At 38.8% G+C, this 15,971-nt stretch overlaps 1 pseudogene; it reads right to left on the bottom strand.

Moving 5' to 3' along the window:
* Window positions 1–2,523: 2,523 nt before the first annotated feature.
* On the bottom strand, window positions 2,524–4,832 carry LOC150007589 (semaphorin-6A pseudogene; annotated as a pseudogene).
* Between the last annotated feature and the right edge of the window lie 11,139 nt (window positions 4,833–15,971).

The raw sequence follows: 15,971 nt of genomic DNA, 5'->3' as shown, positions 1-15,971 counted from the left end.
CTGGTGCTCCTCTAGCTGCTGCCCCGGTGCTGGAGCCCAGATGGAGTGAGTCTGCATTAAGTCTAAGTCCATTTGGGGCCCTTTAAGAGGAGATGTCTGAAAATCTTGCAGTTTCTTCCTCCATCCCAACACCCACTATTGCTTTACAGCTAGAAGTTATGGGGACTTATCTTCCTGGCAGTGCAACCCTGGGCTGGGTCGTCTGATTTGGGGCAGGGATCCTTCACTCGCAAGGTATCCCTCCTGATTTTTGTCCACCACACATAGGTGTGGGACCACCAGTTCCACCTCTCTGTGTCTCTGCCCCTCCTACCCATCTGGATAAATGTGGCTTCTTTAGTTCCTTGGTTGTTGAACTTTCATAGAGCTCAATTTTCTGATGATTCTGGATGATAGTTGTTTTGTATTTTAGTTGTAATTTTTGCTATGGTTGTATGAGGAGGCAAGTTGTGTTTATCTATGACTCCATTTTGGCCAGGAGTCTTGACATCAATTTTTAAAGTCAGGAGTGGTGTTTATGAGTCTTGAGATTACTTATCTTGGTGCCACACAGGGCTGTCTATCAGACATCTGAGGTCCTGATGAAGGCAGATTTCTCCCTCAGGTGAAGGCACCTGAAAACTCCATAGACTGTCCACCTGCCACCAATTTCCTCTCTTCCAGAGGGCCAAGAATGCCCTACTTTCAAGTCATCCTGCAAGTGTCCAGAGCTTGGCCAGGCCACTCCAGCTCTGTGTGTACAATAGGTTGTAGAAGGTATGAGAGGAAATGAACTTTGTCTTGGTTTTAATATCTGCAAATAATGACTTTGAAAGAAGTATAAAAATGTATTAAGTTATCTTATAAAGTTAGTTAAATGTAAATGAATTTATTCATAAGATTGAGAAAATGACTTGTGAATCCTATTCTATAAAATATGGATGGCATTCAAAATGTAAAAATAGAGTTTGGATTTTCTTTCTGTTAATTGACAAACTGATGTTTCAGTGTATGTCTTCTCTGAACAAAGCGCAGTTAAAAAGTATTTGGAGTCTAAATAGCAAGGTTTTTTGTTTTTTGTTTTTAATGTTACCAAAATACTTCTGAGAGTCTAACATTTTGTGCTTTTGTCATGCCCTTGAACTTTTTTTATTTTTTTTAACAAAAGCTCTTCAGCCTTAAAAAAAAGTTCCTAGTAAATATCATTACTTGATGCTTGGTTTACTTTAAATAAATCCTTTTTCTTTAGTCACTTAATCCTATCTATTTTTCTATTTTTTTTTTTTTGAGATTACATTTCCAAAATTCAGCCCCCAAATTCAGGATGATGAACTCTTGCTATGTCTTTTACATTAAAATTGTCTTGAGAGTTTCCCAACCAGCTGCTAAATAGCCACAAAGGTTTGCTCATTTATCCTAAAAAGAGAGGGATACTAAAAATAATTTGCTGTTTGTTATAATCTGTATTTTTTATTAGCTCAAAAATACTGTAAAAGTCATACTGCTTATCAAGTCTTCAATATGGAAAGACCTCAAAATCAGTAAGAGGAGTTTAAGCTAAGTTAATCACATTTAAGTAAAGTGTATTAATATAAGTGTAAAACAAAGGTATTTTTACTAATTGTGGAACTTTCAGGTTGTATAGAAGCATACTCATGTCCGTATATAAAGACCGACACAATAACCATCTTTTAAAATTTATTTTTTAAAGGAATATTTTGTTTTCAAGTGACAATCCCAAAATGTTTCTTGTGATAAATTTAAAAAACCTGGAGACTTGTTTTTCCTATACAGGGTAACTATTGACTAATTCCTTATAAAATGGTTAAGTATTATTTCAGAAGAAAGATTCCCCTTTCCATTATTCTAGTATTGTTGGCTATTCCAAATTACCCTGAGCCACTGAGATGTGTCATCCACAGACAGTTTTTGCTTTTTACCTTGCATTTGCCTAACGTCCCTACTATAATCTACAGACTAGAAACTGAACCTCTGGGAAGAAATATGAAAAGAGTGAAAGACTTTTAGTATACTCATAACTTGACTCTGTAGGGAGTAGATTCATGAAAACACATGTTTCAGTATAAGCCCAACAGACATCTGTCAGATTACCAAAAGTTAAATTTCTAGGATTCTTCACATCTAGAAGAAGACAACTTCATGAAGTTGACTGCACGAAAATCAATAAAATCAATAAAAATTAATTGCTTAGGACTAATTGAGCTTATTGTGGCTAATGTTCTTTTTCCAATGGACATATAAGAAAAATTGCTTTCTGTTTATTTAGAACTCTATTGGCTACAATTTTATAAACTGGAATGAAACATTTTTTAGATGTTATCATGTTCTAACTGACCCTTTGTAATTCAGAAAAGATTCCTATGAAAATCTTTTTTTTATTAAGCATCATGAAATCTGTAAATAATTTTAGTGAATTGGGGCCCTAAAGTAACAAAGAATCTGGTCTATGATGCTTAGGAATGAAAACTATAAACTACCACAGGATGAGTGGCTTGAAGAATTAAAGGAAAAAAAAAAAGAAATCTATAAATGACCATAAACTGTGTTGTAAGACATTTCATGAACTTGGAGAGGCATTGAAATGTCATTCAGTGCCATGAAGGAATTGTGATAGTCTCTGAGGCTCTGTAGTGCCAACTATGTTTTGTTCAAAAGTTAGTCTGCTGCTTGGTGACCGTTGGGCACAAGACTCTCCTTCCTCTACCGCCTGCAGTATGGATCTCCAGAGGTGATAGGGTTTTTTTTTACACTTCCCATGCCATTTACTCTGGCCGACGGGAACCTTTATCACACAGATGAGAATGCAACATACAGAGAGTTGCTTGCTTGTTCAGCTGCAACCCCATAATCCTCTTGTCTTCAACTCCATCATAGCTACACCTTTCAGGCTTGTAAATGCTCATCTCCTCCAGGATAAGGCTGTCACTTAGGAAACCTCTGTTTCCTATTCTGACCAAGAACTTCCAGATGATTCCCTTCTCTGATCCCAGGAAAACTACAGTGTGATTCTGATATGAACCCTGGCTGGTTTGGCTCAGTGGATTGAGCGTCGGCCTGCGAGCTAAGTGTCGCTGGTTCGATCTTCCAGTCAGGGTACATCAGAGAAGGAAAACTCTGACTCCAAAAAACCTCCGCTGCCTTGCGGCATACCTCTTCAGGGGAAAGGCTAAGGGAGTAAACCCTGACAGAAAATCCGGAGCCGGAGTCCCTAAGGTGGTTTGACGTTGTAGTCAACACCGGCAACTCCTGCGGCGCACCTGAAGCCAAGCTGTATTGACTCCGTCTTTCCCTTGGACCCTTCAGCTGCGAAGAGAGGGGGGGTCTGCTGCATGGGCAACAGCAGACCCTGCATATCACCCTGCCCAGGCTCTGTAGCTTCAGCTTCACTGGAGAGGACACTCCAGCGTCATCGCAAGATGTCGATTCAACACGGGAGGAGACAGATACCGTGTCACTCCCGAGTTGGACTGCACAGCCATTCTCGGCGGTGCAGATAGACTCTTAAGAAGCTACACCATCGTCTCTCGAGGCGGACGGCTGCCGACGACGATTCTGATATGGCCCAGCAGTGGTGCCCACCACAATCTTGGTGAGGTGGTATCCAACCATCGTCCTCAAGAACCACAGCCTGTTAATGAAAGGAAGAGCATCATCTGTGAGCGGGTATGTTTTGATGAATTTCAGTGCATCATCAGGAAACTCATTAGAAGCTGCATTATTTTTCTAAGGAGGATGAGCCAGTGCAGCAACCTAGCCTGGACTTAAGCACTGGTTCATTAGAAATTAGTGTCCAAGAGGAATCTGGAGACTTCTGTTCTTTGAATCTCCCAGTGAAAACACTGGCAATGTCAAGCATATCACAGGCACAAACTGCAGACCCAGGGATGATGTTATAAAGTGTGGAAAAGGTTGCCAGGACAACAACATGGCCATTAATATGAACCACATATATAACCTCCTGGAGTATGCTGAAATAAAAATAAGAATGTCTAGGAACTGAGCAGTCCAGGTAAGCTTTAAGGAAATATGTCCACTGTTTCTCCAGGACTCTATGAGACCCTCCCATGTCATTCTTACAAACCTGGGCCACCCTTGGGAAAACTGCCTTTCCCATGGTATTGTACTCCATTGCTATTTCCCTGAAGCAGTAGATACAGTCTCGGTAGTCCACTGCTTGGACAAAGTATGGTTCGTTCAACCATTTTGAATCATGCTTGATGGTCCATAGGGTTGGGCTGTCTCTGAGACTCTGGTAAATAACTGTATTGATGGCAAGGAAGTCAGTCACTGGGGCTGAGGGCAGCTTTCCATCTTCAAACAGTACAATGTTGGCATGTTTAGCATCACAAGGGCATCTGGTTTCACTAAATTCATCCCCAAAAGGTTCCCAAGTATCCTTCTTACAGTTTTTGTAGGAAGGGTTGAAGGCATTAGTTCCACAAAGTATCATCATTTTCCTTTAGAATAACTTTAATAAAGTTGTCACACGGATCCTTATGTTTTCCCTTCATTCTGCATGTATCTACATCAGCCTGTCCAGATTTCCATGTCAATTTTTTGCTACAGTAAATTTCTTCTGTGTGATGTGTCTATACCAACAGTGTAAATATGGTCCCTAGCAGCAATGTAGAGGGTTCCATTCATGATCATAATAATCTGGATGTCCAGTCTGTGTCTCTCTGTGGTGTTCCATTTGGTTTGTGGCCCACAAACATTGGATACTGTTTTGTATAGTTACCATGTGAAATACTGATTGGCCCAGAATCTTCTGCGGAACCAGGCCCAACAAGGTGTAGCAGTGTGAAATAGAGCAGCAAGTTTTCTGACTTCATAGTAGTTCAGCAGAGAGACTTTATTTCTCTAGTTCACCTAAGTGAATTACAGTATGCTCCTCTTCTCGGGGTTCAACTGGGGTGGGAGACAATAAGTAGTTTCTGATTCCATTTCAGTTCTAACTTGAACCTTGGAGGCAAGTACTACTGCCCATTGGGACAAACATGTTCTTTTTTAAAAAGTTTTTATTGGTTGATTTTAGGGAGAGAGAGGGAAACATGGATTTGTTTTTCCACTTATTTATGCACTCATTGGTTGCTTCTTGTATGTGCCCTGACCCTTGATGGAGCCTCAACCTTGACTTTGATGTATTGAGGTGATGCTCTAACTAATTAAGCTACCCAACCAGGGCACATGTTCTCTTTTCATCACTCCACCAGTAAATGCTGCTTTGTAAATAGCTTTTCCATGCATCGAGGGGTAGGCGCCAGAGGCGGGGGTGAGGAGAGGGGTGCTTGGAGCAGTCTGGTAGAGCATGCATCCCTTTTAGTAATCCATTATTGAGGGGATCTCTCTGGGCGGCGAGCTGCGCTCTCTTTTTCACAAGCCTTTGTCATTCCCACATGTGTGCTTGTCTCTTTGGAAACCAGTCTGGAGACTAATTTCTGGGATGCAAGCGCTCTGTGTTCATCTCCAATGATAGGCAGAAAAGGGGAGAAGAAAAAAGAAAGAAGACAAGGAAGGAGTAAGTGTTCAAGAAACTCTTTTCCAAATTAAAATTCCACCTGGACTGTACTCCAGTGAGTCCCTTCAGTAGTGTCTGCACTGATTAATAAGTCATTTCAGGGTTGGGGAGGTGGGGTGCACCCTCTGGCCCTGGTGTGCGACCCGAGTGCTGTGCTGTGGTTGTGGCGACCCACATGGCTGGTCAGTCACGCCTGTGTGACCAGCCTAATAAAAAACGTGGATACCAAGGCTTGAAGGAGCTTCCCTGGCTGCCAATACTCCAAGCATATCATTACATATCGATGCACGGGGAATTCAGTGTGGTCTGCGTGACTTCACTGGAAGAGGACAATTGGAGGCTCATGCCTGGTGTTTCCTGAATTTTGTCCTATGTCCCTTTTTCAGTTGCTGATTTAAATCTGCATCCTTTCACTTAATAAACTATAACCATGCATGTAACAACAGCTTTTCAGAGTTCTTTGTGTCCATTGACTGAATCTTTGAACCCAAAGGTGACCTTTGGGGGCCCCTGAAAACACACTTTACGACCCTGAGATAAAGTAACAGTGAAAAGTCTAACTAGTTCTTGTTCTTCCAAGTAAATGAAATATCAAGCCATTTCTAAAAAAAAAAACACAAAATTAAACAACTACGTTCCTGATTTTGGAAATGTTGGCGACTAAAGATATATAATGACCTCTTTGGATATGACAATTATATGAGAGAACTACTGTTTTCTACCTGGAAGTAATTTGTTAAGGCTGTTCTTCTAAAACTGGGACTCATTTGTAAATTTCCTCTGCATATAAACATCTTTTCTTTTCTAAATGCTTTAGTCTCTGAGTGGTTTATGTTTTAGTTCAGCAGGCAGTAGTTTGAAGCAATAGTATTTTAGTAGACAGGTTAAGAGAATCAAACTCTACTTTTTGTAGCATATCCATAGGGATGCTCAGAAGTAGCTCTGTGAATTGGAAATCATAGGCAGATATCCTACCCAAATACCAAAGGCACACAGTTCATAACTTGGAAATAAATTCTTTCAACTCTGGTACTGAAGTTCCCAGCTTTAAATTTATAGCTTATTTTTGGAAAAATGAAGATAATAATGCTTTTTATGTTGTGTTCAAGCATTCAATATTTAAGATATTAATATTATAGTATTGTTTCACATGTATTACATATTTTGGATTTAGCTATTTCTGAAAAAATATTTTTAAGGTATAAATGTACTTCTTTTGCTAGAAGTCATGAACTATGAATTATGTTCCACGGAATGCTCAGGAGAATCTTTAAATTTCATTTTAAATGGATTTCCTGTGTACCAATAAAATTTATGTTTCAAATAACACATTTGCAAAGTTAAAAGGACCTACAGTGATGAGAAGTGAAATACTTTCCAATTCAGCAAGAAGATTCTGGACAAATGCCCTGTAAACATTAATCGTATATTTCAGGCAAGAAATGTTTCACATTCTGTACTAGTTCAGTAATAAATTTTTCTAAGAAATAGCCTACAAGTCAATGCACATTTAATTTTAAGAAAAACTAACCCCTCAAAAAAACCTTATAAGGTTTTCCAAAAGTTATCCTAAAATTTGCTTAATCATATTAAGCAAAATTTGTTCAAAAGTAATTATTTTAGTTATGAGTAGAAGGTCTGGATCACTTCACAATCCTCTTTTTATAAAGACTAAAATATCTTTATTTAAACAACTCTATAATTATTTGTAATGGCGAAAACTTTTACAGGTCAGTAGAATTTCATTACTGACACCATTGTAATGCCCACGGCACTTCTTCCTATGTTCTGACCGTAGCTCAGAGCTGACACAAACGCAAAAATATATGTTGAACGAGAAATCAAAAGTCACAGAAACACAGCCTCTAAGTCAGTCATTACTTTGTTTTCAGGTAAGATATACGTTCTCCACTCACTCATTAAAAAATATTCAAACAGGTCATTGTTCAGTAAAATGCTGTTTTTAAGGAGTGCCATGTTGGTACTATAACAGGGTTTTGGTTTTTTTAGTGCTGTTGGCTGTTGATGCTCAGATAAATAGGATTTGTCAAGGGATACAGCTTTGTTCATTTCAGATTCAAGGCATGAACGTGGTTTTGACCACAAATCTTATTTATATATTTATGAATTTTAAAACTGCCTAACAAATCTTTCCTAATCCTTAGACCCACACTTGGTTAGACTCTCAGAGGCAGTGACCAAATAGCAAAAAAGACTGAGAAACAGTAAAGTCACTCGTTAGGGGATTCACATTGAATATATTTGTGTTCATATTAGAAAAGCAACATTTCTCTAGCGCAGGTTGGCTAGTATTTGAAAAGAGTATTCTGTATAGACAAGGGTATGTAATGGTATGCATTAGAATAGGACTTCTATCTGTAAAACATAAAAAACAGATCTGTGCTAGTATTTCTGGATTTAAAAGGATTGCCACAAAGCGTAGTAGGAGATTTGGGACTATTCCTATTTTAAATTGACTATTTCACTTTCCTCCACAACATCTTTCAAATTAATTCCCTTTGAACATTTAGTAAGAGCCAACTTTTTCCAAATAATATTTAGGATTATGTTTTCAGTTATAATCCAGTACTCAGAAAGTTTCACAAAACATTGACTACCTTCTCTATGTGTGATGCACTCTGATATTTTTAATGCTATTCTATATCATTTAAAAATGTTGGTGGTGACCCACTGAACTGATTTCACAATCGTTTAATAGGATATGACCTGCAGTTTGAAAAACAGACTTGGTCCAACAGATGAAAAAGATGAAGTATGAGGAAATTGAGTGGCTTAAATCATAAGGAAAGTGAGTGGTAATCATTTGCATATTCTGTGCAAGTCAATAATTGGCCTCCAGAATGTAACTTTTCTACATATTATTTTCATTAATATAATTTAGCAGTCCCCAAGCTTTTTGGCACCAGGGACCAGTTTCACGGAAGACAATTTTTCCACGGACTGGGATGGGGTAGGGGGGTGGTTTTGGGATAATTCAAACTCATTACATTTATTGTGTACTTTATTTCTATTACTATTATACTGAAATATATAATTAAATAATTACACACTCACCACACGCTGGGGTTAGCACGTGGGCTTACCAAAACTGTGACTGAGACACGTGCGCAGTGTGGGAAAGAGGCACGGATGAAAATGGTAAATAAAATAATGGACAGGCCACACACTAGCTCCTGGTCTAGCTCATTATTGCTTGATATCTGCTCCCCTTGCTCCTCACTCCTTTAATATTCACTTTAATGTTTCATACCCAATTTTTCTGCTCATGCCTTGTACTTTGATACTGTTTATGTGGACAGTATTTGTTTAAACTTACTAGGTGAACCGGTATCTTTAATCAACAAGCATGTGGAAGACTAAGAATCCTAGATCAATACTGCCACCAGCTAAAAAAGCAGATATCGTCGTCGGCAGCCGTCCGTCTCGAGAGACGATGGTGTAGCTTCTTAAGAGTCTATCTGCACCGCCGAGAATGGCTGTGCAGTCCGACTCGGGAGTGACATCGTATCTGTCTCCTCCCGTGTTGAATCGACATCTTGCGATGACGCTGGAGTGTCCTCTCCAGTGAAGCTGAAGCTACAGAGCCTGGGCAGGGTGATATGCAGGGTCTGCTGTTGCCCATGCAGCAGACCCCCCCTCTCTTCGCAACTGAAGGGTCCAAGGGAAAGACAGAGTCAATACAGCTTGGCTTCAGGTGCGCCGCAGGAGTTGCCGGTGTTGACTACAACGTCAAACCACCTTAGGGACTCCGGCTCCGGATTTTCTGTCAGGGTTTACTCCCTTAGCCTTTCCCCTGAAGAGGTATGCCGCAAGGCAGCAGAGGTTTTTTGGAGTCAGAGTTTTCCTTCTCTGATGTACCCTGACTGGAAGATCGAACCAGCGACACTTAGCTCGCAGGCCGACGCTCAATCCACTGAGCTAAACCAGCCAGGGCTGATAAAAAAAAAAAAAAAAAAAAAAAAAAAAAAAAAAAAGCAGATAAAAGGTCTATATATTAAGATAGAGAATGAAGAAATACCACCAGGCTAACTTTATCTATCAATAAATGAGAAGGATTTAGTAGACAAATATTTGTTGAGCACCTATTCCATGCTAGTCATTATACCTCTATGTCACATATTGTTTTGTTCCTTGTATAATATTTAAGTATGTCTTATCTCCCATATTAAATCATAAGCAACTGGAAGACAGAATCCATGCATAATTTCTTTGAATCTCCCATAGCATTTAGCACAGTTGATTAGAGATAGATAAATACTTGCAAAATGATCAAGTCAAACATACCGATATACAAATAAAGAACTACCTTGGCTCTCAAACTTCTTCCTCTTAGCACTATAATACCAAAGTAAGCATCATTCTGAGTGCCCACTGTCTGTGCCCCAAATAAATAATAAATTATTGGTTATATAAAATGCGATCACATATTCTTGAAAGGTGAAACAGCTGAACAGCTTAACTGGTGCCTGAAATAGCACTATTTGACCCAATATGCTCACTTGGATGAGACCACCAAATAAGGTTACTATAGCCTCATGATATAAATTATCAAATACTTATTGAGAAGCTACTTATGGGCCAGGGATTGTGCTAGGTGCTGGGGGCTACAGTGGAGAACAAGAAAGAATCTTGTTCTCAGGGAGCTTTCACTCTATAAGGAAGACAAACAATAACAAGAAGGCTACTTAGAGGAAGCAATAAATTGAGATCTGAACAATGGGGGAAAGCTAGATGGGCAACATCTAGGCAAGAAAATCTAGGCAGAAGATATGGTGAATGACTTCACCCTTATTTTAAAAGAATCAAGAAAGTTGATTATATTCTTCACAGAACTTTTTTACCTTCCTTTGCTAATTTATAATGCTCAACATTCCTCTTCCAACCACCAACCCTTGGGTCCAGCCTCCCAACCTCACAGATGGTTGAACTGGTCATTAACAAGCCTTATATTGTCACAAAACTGCCTCAGAACATAAAGTAACAAGAGTCAATTTGATTCTTTACTGTTTTTTTATTAAAACTGCTAAACACAATGGAACATATATATAATAAACATGCACCAGGAAAACAAACTCCATCTAATCCATTAAACAATAATCTATAGCTATAGTAAAAACAAGCTCTGGCCTAGACAATATTTGAAAACTTTAATTGTGTAATTTTCTTATGTCTAATTCTCCTTACATAAGAAAACACATAAAAGGAATTAGAGAAAAGTTACATGAAAATAAGTATATAGGTTAACCAAGTAAATAGCTGAGGCAAGGGCAAAGCCTTTTTAATCGCCAAGAAGTAAATTTATTTTCATATCAGTGACAGTCAATATTGTTTTTATTTATCTTCATTTTGCTTTAATTAAAAGGTGCCAGGGCATTCATAGTTCTGGTCTGTGTGTGTGTGTGTGTGTATGTGTGTTTGTTTTTGTTTTTAATCTTACAAGTGCTATTATGTCTTAGAGAGGCTTGTCTTGTTGTACATCTAGGAGTCAGCTCATACTTATCTAAACCTCACATACAATTAAATGTTGTCAGTAGTTACAGCTTTAGTTACAGCTGAATAGAGTTCCAGGAAAGCCCATTAGGAATTTCACTACTTACACCAACAATGGCAGCTGGTGCATTTTGGACCATGGTGTGCACTCCTATCGCACACAACCAACCGAACTTTTCCTCGTTGTGTGATTTCTCACAAGTCAAATTTTAATTTTTCATGTCTGATCAAAAAACTAAGAAGAACACTTTACAGTTAAAATTGTATTTTTAAAGGTTATACAAAAAGCTCAAAAATAATTTTGAAGTACACCATCCCGGCCAGCGAGCCCCTATATCACCTCCTTTTAATCTTATGCTGCTGAAAATTGAGCATTTCCCTTTGACTCTCCCATCTTTGGCTACAGCCTAATAAAAATGGCATGGTTGCCAATGAGCCAAATAAGAACAGTTAGTTCAAGATTCCAATTCCTATTTCCAGGATTAGAATATTCATAGTACCTGCTGCTTGAAACACTTGAACTTTTTAGTTTTGCAGTTTCAGAGTTGAGACCGGCCTGGGCTAGAAAGCTCCAGTTTTGCTTTTTCAATTTCTGATAAATAAAAAACAAACAAGCCTGTTTTTCATTTACGTGAACAAAATCAATGCTATCTTACTGAGTTTCTGCGGGACAGAGCCCAGCTGCAGGGTTGCTACAGCAACTCCTGTACACAGACCATAGCTTGCCCCTGTCCAGGAAGGAAGTCATTCGCTCCACCCCGAGGAGTCAAAGGCCTGGCAAGTAGCAGTCAGTGAGCTGAGACACATTTTCTGTCCAGCAGGTGTGATAGCAGAACAGGAGACCATTCTCTATTGTCTCTCAGTAAGAAATGTCACCCCAACAACCAAAAACCAAATTGCTGTGTGTGTCTGTTTATTTCTGTATTCTTTACCCCCTCCTACTAGAAATGGGAGCTAGAGAATAAGCCAAAGCAATTTCCTCCCTGGCACACAGAAAAAGAAATAAACCAAAACAAAAAACAAAGCCTCCTCCCCCCAAAAATACCCACAAATGAATTAGAATATTCCCATTTTCATAAAGAGTGCATTTCCGTTCTTGCTTTCAGGATTTAAGCCATATAAACTTAGGTTCTTGACATTTCTCCTACACTCAGATTTAACATTTATTGAGTTTTAACTCAGTGCCAACCCTTTTGCTGGGTGCTTTAACATGTTACTTCATCTACTCCTCACAACATAATCTCCACTTTACAAATGAGAAACAGAGGTTCCAAAAATTTATTTAATGTCCGAGCTTAGTGGAGTCACAATGTGAACCCACGTCTCCTAATTTTGAAATCTTGTTTTTTCTACCACACTACACTGATTTTATAAGACAATTCTAAATTTAAATATTCAAGCATTTCTTAAAATGACTTAAAAATTTTTAATGATATTTTGTTTTAGAAATACTTTTTTCTTTGCTCCCTAGGACGTACTCCCCTCCGCCCCAAGTGGGAGGAAATGTCTGTACGTCTTATGGAGCAAATATTGCGTCACAGACCATGATGTGTATTACCTGACCTGTCAGCGGTGGCAACAGCCATTAGAAGAGGAAGCGGCGGGCCCACGCAAAACCCCTAGGGACGCTTAAATGTCCCACTTTACTGCTGAATCTCAGGGTATTTGGTCAGCTGCCGTCTACCTCTCCCCATCACCCGGGACCTGGGAGAGTGCAGAGAACCGCCTGGCACTCCCAGCTACAACCGCTCACCTGTCGAAATCAGCTGAAGCTAATAATGGGTATGAGGCACAGTGCCAATTGCCAATTGTCTTTGACACTGTGTGAGGTCTGTCAATAGAACTGCCTCCAATCACCAATCACTGTGTCTTAAGCTCTGCCAATCACGAGAGGTAGATGGGTTGAGCTGAATTAACATGTTCTTGGCTGGCTACTGGCTCCGTTAGATGCTCCAGCTGTCTCATCTACCTCCATACCACTTCCAATGCACACCAGATTTCTGTGTGAGGAGGCCAGCAGTAACTGGGTAGCAGCCATGAATGCTGAAGTTTGTAGTATATAAAGGGAGTGATGGTGGGGTTACTATTCTAATAGTAACACAGGCACTAAGTGGATTAAGGGGTATCACTAGCTGTAACAGGCACTGGGGGTAGTCCACCAGAACCTGTAACTAGGATAGTGATATTCTCAGTGACTGTTACAACTAGTGATACCTCTTACCTCCCTCAATGCCTGTTATTAAAGGCCCCACCTTAAAGAGTACCTCCAACCATCCAAAACCCCACTTTTCTCTCCGAGGTTAGCCTGGTTAGAGCATTAAAATAAAAAAAGCTCATCTCTTTGTCATAAAATGGATAGTGGGGGGTGAGAAGAGATGGGCTTTTTTTATTTGAATGCCAAAACTGCCAAGAAGAAGTGAGGAGAAGTGGAACTTTCAGAAGGTTGGAGGTACTTTTTAATCCCTTAGTTCCTATTCTGTAATGCGCTGGCCTCACAAGGTCAGTTTATGCAGGAGGGTGAGGTGGCTGGTGCCGTGCAGGACAGTCATCTGAAAGGTGCCAAAACCATAACCATGAAAACCTCAGGACATGAGAAAACTCCTTACACGGTTGTGTTGTCCTGCTGTACAGATGGCACTAAATTGCCACCAATGTTAATTTTCAAAAGGAAAAACTTTCCAGAAGAAGTGATTCCACAAGGAGTTGTGCATGTTCATGAGAAAAGATAGGTGGATGAAAATGGAATGAGTATGGGTTGAAAAGTGTGGTACAAATGTCCTGGAGGGCTTGATCAGTTTAGAGCACATATTAGCAAAACTATAAAAAAGAGCTTTAAAGAAGACTCATCTAGCTGTAATTCCTGGGGGCCTCACCTGCCAGTTACAACCTCTCAACGTTTCCATCAACAAACCATTTAAAGTCTTTATGTGAGAAGAGTGGTGGGACAAATAGATGGCTGCTGGTAATCATGATCTGACATCTACTTGGCCTTACTATCACTCAAGTTTGTGAATGGGTGAAAACATCATAGTACTCAGTGAAGGATGAAACCGTTGTAGTCATTCAAAAAATGTGGCATTAGCAATACCTTAGGTGGAACTGAAAATAGTATATATGAAGATAGCAAAAAAAGTGATATCAGTGATTATGAGGAACTGAGCTTCATAAATTCTGACATTAGCGATGATAAGTTCTTGGGGTTCCCAGAAAACTAGAAGAGTACTTGAGCCTTAAAGTCTCTCCTCATTTGTTAATGACAGTGATGATGGTTCTTAATACCACATGGCTGAAATATTATTGTTTTATTTTATTAAATATTTTAGTACACCATTTGGTTCAGAATATTTTTTTTCTTGTTTTCCTCTATGGTCAGGTGCGTCTTATAGTGCAAAAAACACAGTACATTTTCTCAAGTAATGACTACTGCTAGACGAAATATATTCAGCCACCTTCCTAAGTGCATGGAAAACAAAGGCACAGAAAGAGAGGGCTACATATGGTCCTGGTTAGGTTTGTTTGTTTTTTCCCCCCTAAGTATAAACTACAGAACTCACATTATTGAGAATGAAAGGCAAAATAGAAAATAGGTAAGGTGGCAAAACTGAGTTTAGATGACGTACTCTGTGGAACATCTCTGGGGTCAAAGGAGCTGATTGAGGGAGAGGGAGTGAAAGTGGGCGAAGGGCACATGTACCTATTCAAACCAGAGGGAGATAAACTTTCATTTCTGCCATTAGCTATTTTCAAGGGCAATTTCAAGTATGAATCTGCCCATTTTCAGTAATCTCCCCACTTCAGGTATGAAAAGGTCTTCTAACATGGTATTGTACATCTTCTCTCACTGAGAAGGAATCATGGTTCTCCCCAGGAAGACCAGAATTAGCCCCTTCATCTACATACACTTTTGGGGAATTCCCTAGGAGGACATAAAGACTGTCTTTTAAAATTAGTTTTCCTAGCTCCTTAAGATCCTGAACAAAAATTCTTTTACACCTATAGCTAAGCATTCCCCCAGCTATGGATTCGATTAAGATATATCCCCAATTCTGTCTCTCTGAAATCACCATTTCTTAAACTGTTGGCCTGTTTTCTGAGTTCCTCCCTTCTAGTACGCCTTTTCTGTCAGGCTCTATTTTTACTTCAATTAATGACTTCAATTCTCTAGTTGTCCCAAAAGATTTCAGTGAGGAACCAAAAATGTTCAGGAAAATCACACTAGGTTCCATAGGCTTCCAGGAAATCAACAAATGTAAATTTCTTACAAAGCATACAAACACACAGAAATCTCTTTATAGCACTGATTTAAAAATATAAAAAATTAGAATGTACCATATTTCCTCAAATTTTTGCTAAAGTAATGAAACATCCAACTTCTTCCTATACTTTCCTATAAAAAATAAAAATTTTGCCAGTTTTGTGGGTCCTAGAAATTCCATTCTCAATTTATATTGATGAATTATATATATATAATGCAAAACTAAAAGTCATCAAAAGTTGTGGTTATAAAACTAGATTTGTAAAAAAGAATGGGAATAGGAAAGATTCTGCAGTTGACTTGTCATCTAAAAATGAAGTAATTATGGCTTCTTATTTGTAATTGTCATAGAAACTTGGGCTAAAGGCCTCTTCACATTGCCTTTTTATTTCAAAAGAAAAACATTTCACAGCCTTAAAACAAGATAGAGGATGTACTAGGAAAGTTAAAAGATGTTCCAATACTCTGTTCATTTTATATCAGTTCTTAGGGTTACAGGTTTACTAAATGAAAAAGTGGAATTGTACGTGAAATGGTATTTCAAATTTAACTCAATTTTAAATATCATCAATCTAGTATAATTTCTTAGATTTAGTTTAAGATATGTGAAAAATGAACAATGTTTCTAAAATATGGTGGGATTAGTATTTCAGTCAATAAAAAAACAATCATTTGTTATTTGGGATT

Source organism: Furipterus horrens, unplaced genomic scaffold (assembly GCF_987537825.1).
Source record: "Furipterus horrens unplaced genomic scaffold, mFurHor1.1.pri manual_scaffold_6, whole genome shotgun sequence".
NCBI lineage: Eukaryota > Metazoa > Chordata > Mammalia > Chiroptera > Furipteridae > Furipterus > Furipterus horrens.
Note: the sequence above shows the minus strand (reverse complement) of the source record. Positions and strands in the feature narration are given on the sequence as shown.